At 50.0% G+C, this 14649-nt stretch overlaps 1 pseudogene; it reads left to right on the top strand.

Annotated features, from left to right (window-relative positions):
- Nucleotides 1-6312: 6312 nt before the first annotated feature.
- On the top strand, nt 6313-6451 carry LOC123056345 (uncharacterized; annotated as a pseudogene).
- The last annotated feature ends 8198 nt before the right edge of the window (nt 6452-14649 follow it).

Here is a 14649-nt window from a genome sequence, read left to right as displayed (position 1 = left end):
CGTGAGACTTACGAGGTTGCTTAGCTTGCACACATACTTGACACTTAGATCCCTTGACAATGGTGAAACTAGGGATTAAGTTCAACTTCGCTAGTCGCGACATGCAACCAAAATTAACATGACAAAGACGTGAATGCCACACATTTGATTCACTATTGTTGCAAACATGATTAACAACTTTATTGCAAACATCTGATAAGGATAAACGGAACGGGCCTCCTGACTCATAGCCTTTACCAACAAAGGTTCCATACTTGGATATTACAAATTTATTCGACTCAAAGACAAGCTTATAGCCATCTCTACACAGAAGAGATCCGCTAACAAGATTTTTATTTACGGAGGGGACATAATGCACGTTCTTCAGCCGCACGATCTTCCCCGAAGTAAACTTCAGATCGACCGTGCCAACACCACGAACAGAAGCACTTGAACCGTTGCCCATCAGCACGGTGGAAGTCCCTGCGGTCTGATAAGACGAAAACATGGAAATATCACCGCATACATGCACATTAGCACCCGTGTCAATCAACCACTCAGGAGAATGACGTACTGAAAGAATAGTGGGAAATATACCATACCCAGCATCCTTCATGTCAGTGTCTCCAATGACAACATTAGCAGTCTTGCCGCCTTTCCCAGGATGGCGCTTGTCATAGCGATTAGGGCAACTAGGAGCCCAATGATCAAGACCTCCACACACATGACAAACTCCTTTGTTCTTGTCATTCTTCTTCTTGAAGTTCGCGTGCTGAACGGCCTTGTTCTTCCCATCAAACTTTGCTTTACCATCAAACTTGCCCTTGTTCTTGAACTTGTGGGGCTGGAAGTTCTTCTTTTGTACCAGATTGGCACTAGATCCTCGCTCAATACCTCGAGCACGTATGTCCTTTGCTCTCGCCTTTTCTTCCACATCAAGAGTACCAATGAGATCCGGAACGGAAAAACTCCTGTCTCTTATGCTTCAGTAAGGTAGCAAAGTTCCTCCACGAAGGAGGAAGCTTGGTGATGATACCTCCGGCAACAAACTTGTCCGGTAGCCATCCTGTAATCATAGAATTGCTGCATGATGTACAGCTCAGTGCCGGCATCCGAGACGCCAAACTTCGCCTCGAGTGCATCCCACATATCTTTTCCATTGTCAATTGATGCATAAGCATCAACTATGTTCTCACCAAGAACACTCAAGAGAGCAGCCTTAAACAGAGTATCCATTTTCTGAAAAGCTTGTTCCTGTTGGGTATCAAACTCCCCTTCAGGCTTGCCAAGTTTGGCGTCATAGCAACTCATGGTTTGAAACCATAAGACTGCTCTCACGCGCCACCTCTTATAGTGGATACCCTCAAACATAGGAGGTCTCATGGAAGCAACAAAACCACTTGGGGTAAATTGCCTATGATAAGGTTTTTCGATTGTTGGTAATATGAGCAATTTACCAAATGATTCTATTAACAGAAATACTAGATAAAGTACGACTAGTATAGCAGTGATAAAACAAGTCATGCGATTTGACAAAGAGAAGGTAAACAACATCTTCATATATGAACTGTAACTAAACACATCTAGAGCAGACAGTATAGCAAGTTGCATATATGAAACAGAGTCTAACATATCAAGGGCAAACACTAGAACAAGGAACTGTAACAGGGCCTCTAATAGAAAGAGGAAGAACGCGTACGGGACAGCAGCAGCAGAAGCGCTGGACTTGGGGTCGGTGTCCTCGCCAGCCATGTCGTCGAGGAGGTTGTCGACGTCGGGGAAGAAGTCGTCGTCGGTGAAGTAGTCGTCGGAGTCCGGGGGGTCCATGACGAAAAAGTTAGTAGTCGCGCGAAGCGCTCCCCAAAAACCTTATCACCCTTCTCCCGGACAGGACTCAAAAGGTGCGGTTTTGGAGGCCTACTGTCCCGACCTGCGGTGCACGCCACAAGCCAGGATGGGGAAGATCGTAGCAGTAGCTCAGTGGTCAGCAACTTGGAGGCGAGAGGGTTGTGTCGTTCTGGTGTGTCTCCCTGAGAGGAGCGACTTCCCTTTTATAGGCACAGGAGAGGGACGCGAACAGGCTGCGACGGGAGGTGAAGCAATGGAGGAGACGAAGCGAACAGGCAGCGGCCGAAGAGGCGCGCTGTTCGAATTCAGTGTCCACCAAGAATTACGAGTCGACGAGTCGTTCCGAGGTTGAGACTCATAGACTCATCGGACTAGTCTTAGACTAGTGCTAGACTAGTCGACATAGTACTGTAGTACTCAACTACTAATACCTAGTAGTAGTACGTAGTAGTATGTAGTAAACTGTACAGCACATTACAGTATATACATAATAAAACCAGCAGTGCTAGTCAACACTTGTCAGGCCCAGCCCAGCTCAGCACCATGCAGCACGCCCCCCACCCACCAGCTGGCCCATTTGGCCCAAGTGGCCAGCCTACTTAGTCCCCCGACCACTGGAACCCTAGCTCTCGATCTACCCAATCGCCGCCGCCAGCGCCATCACGCACAGAGCACGCGCGCACGCGACCCACGCCTCCTACCGCCTTCCGCTACTCTCTGGAAAACCAGGTCTTGGCTATCCTTAGAGAAGAGGAGGAATACTGGCGACGTAGGGGCGGCGTCAAGTGGGTCGCGAAAGGTGACGCCAACACCGGCTACTTCCACGCGTATGCCAACGGCCGTAAACGCAAGAGTACCATCCTAAGACTTCAGTCGGAGCATGGGACTCTGGTGTCCCAGTCTGAAATCGTTAAGCACATCTTCGATTTCTTTGTCGAGCTGTTGGGAACAGCCGAAGAGAAAGGTTTAAGTCTTAGGGAAGACTTATGGGGCCCGGAGGAGAGGGTGTCTCAACAGGAAAACGACGCACTCATGCTGTCCTTTACGCCACAAGAGATTGACCTAGCGCTTGCGGGCATGAAGAACGACACGGCTCCAGGCCCGGATGGCTGGCCGGTAGAGTTCTTCAAAAAGTTTTGGCCTTTCCTTAGAGACCTCTTCCAAGCTATTATTAATGGCTTCGCCCTAGGCACGGTTGACCTCTCGAGACTTAATTATGGGGCGATCTGTTCGATTCCCAAGGTCAAAGGGGCGGATACAATCAAGCTGTTCCGTCCGATCACGCTCCTAAATGTTCCCTTCAAGTTATGTGCCAAAGCCTTTGCCTCTAGGTTAGCGCCGGTTGCCCAACGAATAATCCATAAGAGCCAGACCGCTTTCCTTAAGGGTAGAAACATTCTTGAAGGCCCTATTGCGCTCATGGAGATAATCCACGAGTTAAAACGTACTCGTGGGCAGGGCGTTATCCTCAAGCTCGATTTTGAAAAAGCGTACGACCGCGTAAACTGGGAGTTCGTGCGGGAAGTCCTCCTCAAAAAGGGATTTGAGGCGGGTTTCGTACACCGGATCATGCATCTGATCTCGAGTGGCAACACCTCGGTTATTGTCAATGGCGAAATGGGGAAGTTTTTCCGTAATAGGAAAGGGTTAAGACAGGGCGATCCCATCTCCCCACTCGTCTTTAATTTTGTGGCAGACGCCTTGGCAGCGATGCTGTCCAAGGCCAGCGAGGCTGGTCATGTTAAGGGACTCGTTCCACACCTCATCCCGGGTGGTGTGACCCATTTACAATATGCAGACGATACCTTGCTTTTGTTTAAGGCCGACGATCATAGTATCGCCTCGATTAAGCTTTTGTTATTAGCCTTTGAGATCCTGTCCGGACTCAAAATAAATTTTCTTAAAAGCGAGGTCATCACCATGGGGATGGACGACCATCAAAGTAGGCGTGCCGCAAATCTACTTAATTGCAAGCTTGGGAGCTTTCCAATAAAGTATCTGGGGCTTCCTATATCCCATCGCAAACTTTCAATTTCAGAGTGGGAGCCGCTGTATGGGAAGGTGGCCAATAGGGTAAGCCCGTGGCGAGGGCGTTTTATGTCTTCTGCGGCTAGGCTCATTTTAACTAACTCGAGCCTCTCTTCCCTGCCCCTATTCACTATGGGGATGTTCTTATTAGCTGATGGCGTGCACGCTAAGCTAGATACACCGCGATCCCGGTTCTTTTGGGAAGGAACTGGTATCAAGCGGAAATATCACCTGGTAAAGTGGGCGGCTGTCTGTAGGCCAAAAAAATTCGGAGGTTTGGGGATCCTAAACTCCAAACTTATGAACGTAGCCCTACTGTCCAAATGGTGGTGGCGGCTTGCCCAAAACGAGACGAGTCTCTGGGCTCAGCTGCTAAAGGCTAAGTATTTCCCAAATGGGAATCCTTTCAGTGCCCCGGCCAACGGCTCCGTGTTTTGGAAAGGGATCCAAGCGGTCCGACCAGCGTTTGCTATCGGGGCCAAATTCCAGATTCAAAATGGACAATCCACTCGGTTTTGGCTGGATCATTGGCTGGGAGCCTCTCCACTTTGGCAAAGTCACCCCAATCTTTTTCGGATCGCCACTGACACCAACATATCAGTGGGAGAGGCAGCCCGTACTGACCCTCCAGCGATCCATTTTATGAGGGCCCTTTCCAATGCCGAACGGGAGGCGTGGGACGACCTAGTGCATCAAATTGGTGACAACCGTTTAGGGCCGGGCGAAGATCTGGTCGAATGGAGCTTGACAGCGTCCCGGTAATTCTCGGTTAAATCTTTATACAACAAGCTCACTGAAGGGACAGCGCTAGATATAGCTAGGGGGCTGTGGAAGGCAGGCCTGCCCTTGAAAATTAAAATCTTCATGTGGCAAATGCTCAGGAATAGGCCGCCCACGTCGGATAATGTGGCAAAACGTAACGGTCCGGCTGATGGTACCTGCACTGTGTGCGGTCTAGGTAAAGATGCTAACCACGTCTTTTTTAGATGCCACCTAGCCAGGTTTGCGTGGAGTGCAGTTAGGGAAGCCTTCCACTCGAACTGGAACCCAGCCTCGGGGAACGACTTGATTGCCATCCTTAAAAACACGAGGGACCAGTAGTAGAATCGCTTGGCGTTGCGTAGGGGCGCTACTATTGGCTATTTGGACGACGCGCAATAAAATTACGATTGAGAAAAAATTTCCTAACCACCCTGCGGATGTGATCTTCAAATGTCACCTTTTCTTACAGACATGGACTCCGCTGGGGAAGGAGCGCGATGCTGAGCGACTATACAGGTGATGGCTAGACAAGACACGACGGCTCGATGATGCTTTTGGTGTCTTCGGTGGATGTTTCATGTTAGATAGGTCCTCTGCGTTGGATGATTTGTATGGTGTAATGTTGCCTTCGCGTGAAACCTCTGTGCTGTTTTCCGTCGTCCTCTTGGACTGAACCTGTTTTCTGCTATTCTGGGTTGTACCTTGCTGAACTGGTGCCTGATGGCTTTATTAATTTAAAGCCGGACGCGTCTAGCGTCTTCGTTCAAAAAAACAAAGTGGTACAAGAGTTTCTGATGGCTGTTGAAAGATCACACCAGGAGAACAATGATGCAAGGTACCCATCTTTGACCACAAGTCAACAGCACTCGTAGCATCATCAAGGATTACCTATTCGAAAAAACAAATAACCATAAGCAAACAAAGCAAACGCATGGTGTAGCTGTGTTACTCAGTCATATCCTAACGTGATGTATAAGTTAGGATCTTGTGTAGTTAGCCCGTATAGCAAATGGTTAGCACCGGTTAGTATCTTGTACATCTAGCCTAACAACTTCTGTACTTACCCAGTACCTTACGATGAATATAAATCTGAGCAGAGGCCGGATGAATTCATCACGGCAAAACATTATTCTTGACTTGGTATCACAGAGCGCTAAGATCCTTTCTTTCCCTCCACGCCGCCGCCATGACAAACACCAACAGCACCCTCGTCTCCGGCAACACCGGTGTCCTCGCCACAGCCTCCAGCTCCTCCTTTGATCCCGTCTCGATCTCCTCGCTCGGGAACCTGATCACACTTCGGCTAAATAGGGATAATTTTCTCCTCTGGAAGACGCAGGTCGTCCCTGCCCTCTGCTCGCATGGGGCACCGTGCAGGCGCCATCCCACATCATCACTACCAGCACAGGCGTTGATGCGAAGGAGGCCAACCCTCTCTTCCTCCGCTGGTACCAGCAAGACCAGACCATGCTCATCGCACTACTGGGATCCATGTCTGAGGATATCCTCGAACAGATGACTCGCCTCACCACATCCGCTGCAGTCTGGACGGCGCTGCATGACATGTTCGCGTCCGAGAAGAAGGCGCGTCTTATGCAGATGCGCATCCAGCTGTCCACCCTGAAGGACCTTACCACCGCTGAGTACTTCCACAAGGTGAAGGGGCTGGCCGACGCCGTAGCGTACATCGGCAAGCTGCTCGGCGATGACGAAATCCTCAGCTACATGTTTGTCGGGCTGGGCCTGGAATACGAGCACCTTGTGGCATCGATCACGGCTCGGGAGGAGACCGTTAGTCTCAACAGTTTCTATTGCTTCTTCCTCAGTACCGAGCTTCGCATGGAACAGCAAGCCTCGGCTGGTGAAATCCACAACTCCTGCAATAACTCTGCTGCACGCAACTCCGATGGCCAGCATGGTTGACGCAACGGTCAGGGAGGACAGGCTGGCGGCCAAGGTCGGGGTCGCAGCAACGGCAAGAGTAACTTCAAGTGTCAGGTATGCCGGAAATTTGGGCATGATGCTCTGCGATGCCGACACCATTTTAACCATGCATAATAGCCTGAAGAACACCGCAAACGCTTCGGCAACATGGCGAACACCGGCGGCGGCTCCTACACCGTTGATCAGAACTGGATCCTGGACTCAGGCGCTACTGATCATCTGACCAACGACCTCGATAGGCTCAGCATGCAGGAGCGCTACAGCGGCAAGGATCAGGTGCAAGTCGCCAATGGTGCAGGTCTGTCTATTTCCCATGTTGGTCAACCTGCTGTTTCCGGCTCTTCCCGACCTCTCTACCTTCGCAATGTTTTGCATGTTCCTCGTGCTAGCTAGAATCTCTTATCAGTTCAAAAATTAACTTCAGACAATGATGCCTTTGCTGAACTTCACCCTGATTTGTTCTATCTTAAGGACCGAGCAACGAGGGCGGTTCTTCTTCATGGTAGATGCCGTGGTAGTCTCTACCTGGTGCCAAGCTCCAAGTCTTTGTCCAGCATCTTCGGTCGCCAAGCCCTCTTCAGCGCGAAGCTCTCCCTTGATGTGTGGCATCGGCGATTAGGACATCCTAGCAAAAGCGTCGTCGAGTCTGTTCTTAGATCAAATAAATTTGCTTGTGCACGCTTTATCAAGTCTAGTGTTTGTGATGCGTGTCAACGTGCGAAGGTTCATCAATTACCCTTTAGGGATTCCTCTCATGTCACCCATGCACCCCTTGAGCTTGTTCATTCGGATGTATGGGGACCAGCAGTCACCTAGGTTGGAGGTTTTACGTATTATGTCAGTTTCGTGGATGATTATAGTTGCTTCACCTCGATCTACCTTTTGAAATGAAAATCTTAGGTAGAACAAACGTTTTATACCATCCAAAAACATTGTTGAACGCATGCTAAACATCAAGATGAAGGGCCAAATCAAAGCTCGAAGACAGCCCCTTCCCCTCGCGTCGCTCCCACGAGCTACCAAGGGGACACACCCGCCGCCGGCCTCTAGGCCTCCTCCTCCCCTCCCTCCCCTCGCCGCCGCCTCTTCTCTCCCTGGCGCGGCGGAGATCGGCGCGGGCCGGCGTCCCTGCGTGGAGGCGCGTTGCTGGACCGGGGCGGCGCGGCATCTAGGCTTCCTTGGCAGCGGGGTGGGTCTGCTCGTGGTGTGAGAGGGCATGCGGTGTTCTGTGAGGCGGGGTGTGCTCGGGGTGGTGGTGAGGGGCGACCAGATCCGATCTGGGATGGGGCGTCTCCTCCGGCCGCTGTTTCGCGGGCAGCACGGGCTGTGGCGGCGTGGGCCGGCCGCCTCTGGTGGCTGCGGGCGCTAGTGGGGGTCAGGTGTGATGGTTAGGCTGGTTGCCGATGGCCTGGTACTGGCCCCCGGCGGGGATCAACTGGTGGTTGCGGCGGCCGGCCGTGTTGGTGGTTGTGCGTGCCCGGCGTCTCTCACGCTTCGAGCTCGCCGGGCGGCGCGGGTTGGGTGGTGGCTCGGCGTGGCTACTGTCCCGACCATGGGTGGCTCCACGGCGGCTTGGCAGGTCGACCGCGGCGATGGCTGGCATGCTCCGGCGTCGGTTCGTCCGTAGTAGTCTTGTGTCGGCCTTCGCTTCCTCTCCTCATCGTCCGTCCGTTACTTCGTTGAAGGGTTGTCCTTCTCCCAGCTGCGGTCCATTGCTCGTCTCGCGCCCGGTGCGGCAGGACCGACCTCGTCTCACACACGGTGTAGCAGGACCGGACTCGTCTCGCGCACGGTGCAGCATGACCGAACTCGTCTCGCGCACGGTGCAGCAGGACCGAGCTCGTCTCGCACATGGTGCCGCAGGACAGAGCTCGTCTCACGCTCGGTACTGCAGGACATGTTGATGGAGGCCGGTTTGACCGGCCTTTTGGGTCTCGGCGCTTAGGGCTGCCCAGGGGTGTGAAAGGCGGGACATTTCCGCTCGTCTCTTTGGTTGGGGTAGCGGCGGATCCCGGGTGAGGTGGTGTCAAGGTCTTGGATGCCGCGATGGCGGTCCCTGGTGGTGGTAGCGCGGTGCTCATGGGCAGAGCCCGTGGCTTGGTGCTGCCCGGTGGCCATGGCCGTGTGGGTGGTGTGGTAGCTGGGTGTGGCGTTCGGTGGCGGTGAGTGTTGGCCGGGGTGAAAACATGTTCTATCTTCGGACGGACCGGCGACGACGAAGCTCGTTCCCTTCTTGAAGGCGTCGTCGCGGCTCTCACCGCCCGTCATGCTGCTCTAGGGGAAACTCTGATTCTCGGATCAGGCGGTGGCGGCACTCTGGTGTCGTTTCCTTCCTGAAGGCGCCGCCTTGGAGCCCACGGTTCATCGTATGCGGCTTCATTTCTCCACGGTGGCGTGTTCCCGATTGAGCCCCCGATTGCTCTTATAGTGCTAGGGGTGGTGTTGCTGTGATCAACGCCTATGTATCCTGCCTTGGGTGTGTGCTTGTGTTGTGATGGCGTGCGTTTGTATCGGGTTATTGTCGATCATTGCTTTATATATAAAGCGGAGCAAAAGCCTTTTTCGGTAAACACCAAGATCAAAACAGTACAATCAGATGGGGAGGGGAATACCGTCGCCTCTCAAAAAAATTCCAGCATGGGGGAATCTCTCATCGTGTTACATGTCCTCACACTTCCCAGCAAAATGGTATCACCGAGCGGAAACATAGTCATATAGTAGAAACCGGGATTGCACTCTTAGCCCATTCGTCTCTCCCAGTTCATTTTTGGGACGAGGCCTTTCTTAGAACCTGTTACCTCATTAATCGTATGACAACACGCACCCTCAAGAATTCCTCCCCTGTTGCTTCTCTTCTCGATGAACAACCTGACTACACGTTTCTTCGTGCCTTTGGTTGTGTGTGCTGGCCAAACTTGCGTCCATACAACAATCATAAGCTAGATTTCCGTTCATGGCGATGTGTGTTTCTCGGCTATAGCTCCATGCATAAGGGTTACAAATGCTTAGACCGCTCCACTAGACGCATTTACATCTCCCACGATGTTATTTTTGATGAGCATGTTTTCCCTTTCGCTGACACACCCTTGTCACCCCTATTCTACCCACACCATCATCCATTTTCCCTCGAACTGAGCCGGTTACAGCTAATGATCACATGAGGAATTATGACTTGACTCTGCTCACTGGGGTTTGTGTAGCACCGAGTCTTCTACAGGTCCAGGTGCTTCGTCCAACTCCACAGCCCATGCATCACTGCTTGGTGCTACTCCAGCGTCACCAGCGGCCAGCCGCTCAGTCGCCTGTGTTGCCATGCAGCGCCAGTCGATCGCATGCAGGCAAGCCTGCCCAGGAACCGATGGCGCACTCCCTCGACGTTGGGCACGTCGCTGTTCATCTTCACTGAGGCGGTGTCACCATCTACATGCTGACAGACATTGTTATTGTCGGCGGCTCCTCCTTTGTTGTTGAGCGTCTCCTTCACAAGCTCTCTGTCACGTTTCCTGTCAAAGACTTGGGCCCCTTGCAGTATTTCCTAGGCATTGAGGTGATTTGCTATTCCGGGGAAATCAGCCTCTTGATCTTCTGGAGCGCAGCAATATGGCGAATTGCAAACCAACCTCAACACCGATGTGCACCCATGAGAAGCTCTTGCGAGAATCTGGTCATCCCTTGGGCGAGGAGGAAACGTTTTGGTACAGGAGCACGGTTGGGGCATTGCAATACTTGACCTTGACTCGACCTGATCTGTCCTTCGCAGTTATCAAAGGTCTGCCAGTATCTATTGCAGCCCACTAATGTGCACTAGAGAGCAGTAAAGAGGATCCACCGCTTCATAAAGAGGACGGTGTCCACTGGTCTGACTATTCGGCGATCGGCTTCTACTCTCATGAGTATATTTACAGACGCCGACTAGGCTAGACATGGCGATGATAGACGCTCAACCGGCGGGTTTGCGGTGTTCCTTGGACCCAATCTCATATCCTGGTGCGCGCGAAAGCAATCAACTGTTTCACGATCCTCGACTGAAGCTGAGTACAAAGAATTGGCTAATGGCACTGCTGAAGCAACCTGGCCACAGTCCTTGCTCAAAGAATTACAGGTAACTCAGCCACGGGCACCAGTGTTGTGGTGCGACAACCTCGGGGTGACATATCTCACTGCGAATCCAGTATTCCATGCTCGCACGAAGCATATTGAAGTCGATTTTCACTTTGTGCGAGAGAAGGTTGCAATGGGAGCGTTGGAAGTGCATTTTGTATCTTCTGCAGACCAAGTTGCTGACACCTTCACAAAACCACTCACCAAGCAGATGCTTCAGCGACCACACCCCAGTCTCAACCTCTACACCGGATGAGATTGCGGGGGAATGTTAGTTAGCCATATCCTAACGTGATGTATAAGTTAGGATCTTGTGTAGTTAGCCCGTATAGCCCATGGTTAGCATCGGTCAGTACCTTGTACATCTAGCCTAACAACTTCTGTACTTATCCTGTACCTTACGGTGAATATAGATATGAGCAGAGGTCAGATGAATTCATCACGACAAAATATTATTCTTGACTAGCTAACATACAAGTGACTACATGCAATTGAGATGGGCACAATGTGCATGATTGGCACAATTAGCTAATATACAAGCAGTTACCTTGCCGCCATGATTGGCTTCCTGGGCAGTGGGCACAATGAGCATGCAGGCAGTATGCAATAACCAATTCATGGATCACAATTGCATTGCTTCGAGATGAATCCAGTAAGATGCCTCGCTGGTTTGATGTAAGAAAATGAATCTTAGATATCCCTTGTGGTATACATAAGAAAACAGGACAGGAGGGGACAGCAGGGAGGGGAGTGGGAGCGCTTACCAGTAAAGGTATGGCTTCAGAAAAGGACTCTAGACAGCTGTTTATGTTTTGCACCCCAGACGCATGGAGTATACATGCCTTCCTAACTAAAACCTTTGATCTATCCAGATAATATTCTTTTGACCAATATATTTCATTCAAGAGAATATCTATTATTCTATTTTGCATATTTGCACAGAACATGGTCACACGAGATACCATTGCTCCATATGCCAATAATTCCTGCAAAAACCAAAGCACTTCGCATCAGAATGAGATCAAAATTACTGTTAACCTTAACAAAACAGAATCTGATACCTGCTCTACGATTAAGCCTATCGACTTCACCGGCAAGGGAGACGAGCAGGCCATAAGATAGTGATAGAGAAGAGGGGCACTGTCCACACTTTGGTGATCTTCAAAATCTTTAAGTGTTATCTAAAGTTTGCATAAGAAAATAAACAAAACCACATCAACAGCTGGAGCAGCACGGAGTAGGGCTTCCCGGCGAGGCATGGCGAGACGGCGGCCAGGCAGTCGAGGACGAGGCCGTAGATCTCGAGAAGCTTGTCGGCGGCCGAGGCCGAGACAGAGCTAGGGTTCTGGCGGAGGAGCGGCGGGAGGAGCTGGAGCGCGCGGGAGAGGAACGGGAGGAACCGCTTGGCGAGTGGGCGGACGGCGGCCGCGTCGGGGGTGGGGTTGTTAGGAGAGTTGGCTGCGGGCAGGTGCGGGGAGAAGGGGTGGAGGTAGGCCGCGAAGCGGGAGTGAAGGCCGGCGCGGGAGCAGGGCGAGGGAGACGAGAGGGCGGCGAGGAGGTCGTCGGCGGCGGCCTCCATCGCCTCGCCGTGTGCGGGTGGGGAATTTTTTTCTCCTTTCTTTTTCGGCCGCGGAGGAGGGGCAGGAGGGTTTCGCACAAGCGGCCAGACCTGGCCGGCACGGCCCAGCCCACGCGTAAACGGGCCAGGCACGGCACACTTTTTTTTAGGAGTCATGATTCTCAGGAGAAGATTTTTTTTACGAACGCGCAAATTGCGTATCGTTCCATTAATAGACAGGGGAGAAAAAAAATCAGAAAAGTATAGTTACAACTTACAAGAATAACGTTCCACGTCGTACGCATGAGCAAAAGAGAGGAGGGGTTGCTCAGCCTCGGGCGCTAACACTACTAGAAAAAACTTTACTAGTGGCGCTGGTTTTTACATAGCAGTAGCGCGGGCTGCTAGGGCGCTACAGCTATTACTTAACAATAGCGCATTTTTAAACAAGCGCTGCAGCTAAGATACTTTGTAGTAGCGCCTCTTTCCCTACCAACGCTACTACTATCATCACGTAGTAGTAGCGCCCTATTTTCTCCCCACGCTACGACTAGGTAAATAGAAATAAAAAATAAAAAAAAGTCAGATGCAATATTCATGGAAATCAAGACAAGTCCAGTGCAAATAAACTAAGTTCACATAACCATCTCACAAGTATTAACGACAATACCACATTTAATATAACCACACAATCTCACAAACTAATATAACGACAATGCATGGATAGATCATAGTTGATAAGTCTACTAGGTAGTCATACTAGCATATATATTGTTTAGCAACCACACGCATGCATATGTAGTTCTAGATGATATCGATGACGACCATCATCCTCAAGCCTGGGGGGTGGGTGTTCCTGATAGTAATTAGGATTGCCTGTCCAACATGAAGATTCTTGCCGACGAGGAAGCTCTTCCACCCAACCGAGTTGAAGTATATGCGATCGTCCGTGTCCACGCCGTATGCACAAGTGGTGACGGAGCCCCTCGCAGTAAGGTGTATTCCAGCAGAGCCTTCTTCATCAGGCTTGATACCACAACTCTCAGATAGGCTCTTTGGCAATTTTTGAATAAGAAAAACATATCAATTAATAAGTAACCTCACACATTCTACACTATCAAAAGACAGTACTACATTTCTGCTAAGCATGAATTCTACTAATAAGTATATATGGATTCTACACTATTAACAGTTCTTTGGATTCTAAAGCATATATATCATCAGATTCACTAAGCATATAGATCATCGGATTCACTAAGCATATAAGATTCACTAAGCATATATATCATCGGACTCTACACTAAGTATAACAATAAAGCATATATATCATCGGATTCACTAAGCATATAAGACTTGCTAAGCATATATGTCGTCGGACTCTACAATAAGTATAACAATAAAGCATATATATCATCGGATTCACTAAGCATATAAGACTTACTAAGCATATATGTCGTCGGACTCTACACTAAGTATAACAATAAAGCATATATATCATCGGATTCACTAAGCATATAGATCATCGGATTTACTAAGCATATAAGATTTACTAAGCATATATATCATCGGACTCTACACTAAGTATAACAATAAAGCATATAAGATTCACTAAGCATATAAGATTCACCAAGCATAGCATATATATCATCGGACTCTACACTAAGTATAACAATAAAGCATATCATCAAATTACTACAGTAAATGCAACATACCATGATATGCCGATCAACCATGGTACTTGTCAGGCGGGTCACGAATGGCACCCCGACGAAGTTAGCATGTGGCGGAATGATGTCCCATAGGTTGCACACCTCCTCCTCGCTCAACCTTATTCTTTGAGCTACGATGGCTTCACCAAGTGGGTCGTCATCATCCTCATCATCTTTTGCTTTGTTGACATAAATCACGGCCAACTTGGGTCTTTCTGCTCTGAAGGAGAAGCTGATCAACTCACCACCGGTGATACGCATGTGGGCGATGAAACGGACCCATCCATCTCCTCCCACCTGCGTCATATTTCGTCCTTTCTGAACCTCCATAGTGTATGGGCCCCCAGGAGCCTCAAAGGTCACAGAGTCTCCGGTCAGCTTGTTGAATTCTGACCTCACATTGCATGGGACGATCTGTGTACAAAAAGCAAAATGATATATACACGATGCATTAATGCCAATAACACTAAAAACAAAATAGTGGTTACTAGTTTCATATAATTTATTATCGCTGCATGAAGAAAACTAGACTCAAAGTAGATGCCAAACAGCGTGCCAGTTGCAAGGCTGCTGGCGCACCTTGACTTGCACCGTCGACATGGTGGTGGTGGTGGTGGCGCCATTTCCCTAAAGCAAAATAACAACTAAATTGTAGTTCAGTTCAGAGCAATAACTCCTAAAAGGCAATACTACCAGAGCAATAACTCCTAAAAGGCAACT

The sequence above is a fragment of the Triticum aestivum genome, chromosome 2D (genome assembly GCF_018294505.1).
Source record: "Triticum aestivum cultivar Chinese Spring chromosome 2D, IWGSC CS RefSeq v2.1, whole genome shotgun sequence".
Taxonomy (NCBI): Eukaryota; Viridiplantae; Streptophyta; class Magnoliopsida; order Poales; family Poaceae; genus Triticum; species Triticum aestivum.
The sequence above is the reverse complement of the archived record's forward strand: the minus strand, read 5'-3'. Positions and strand labels throughout refer to the sequence as shown.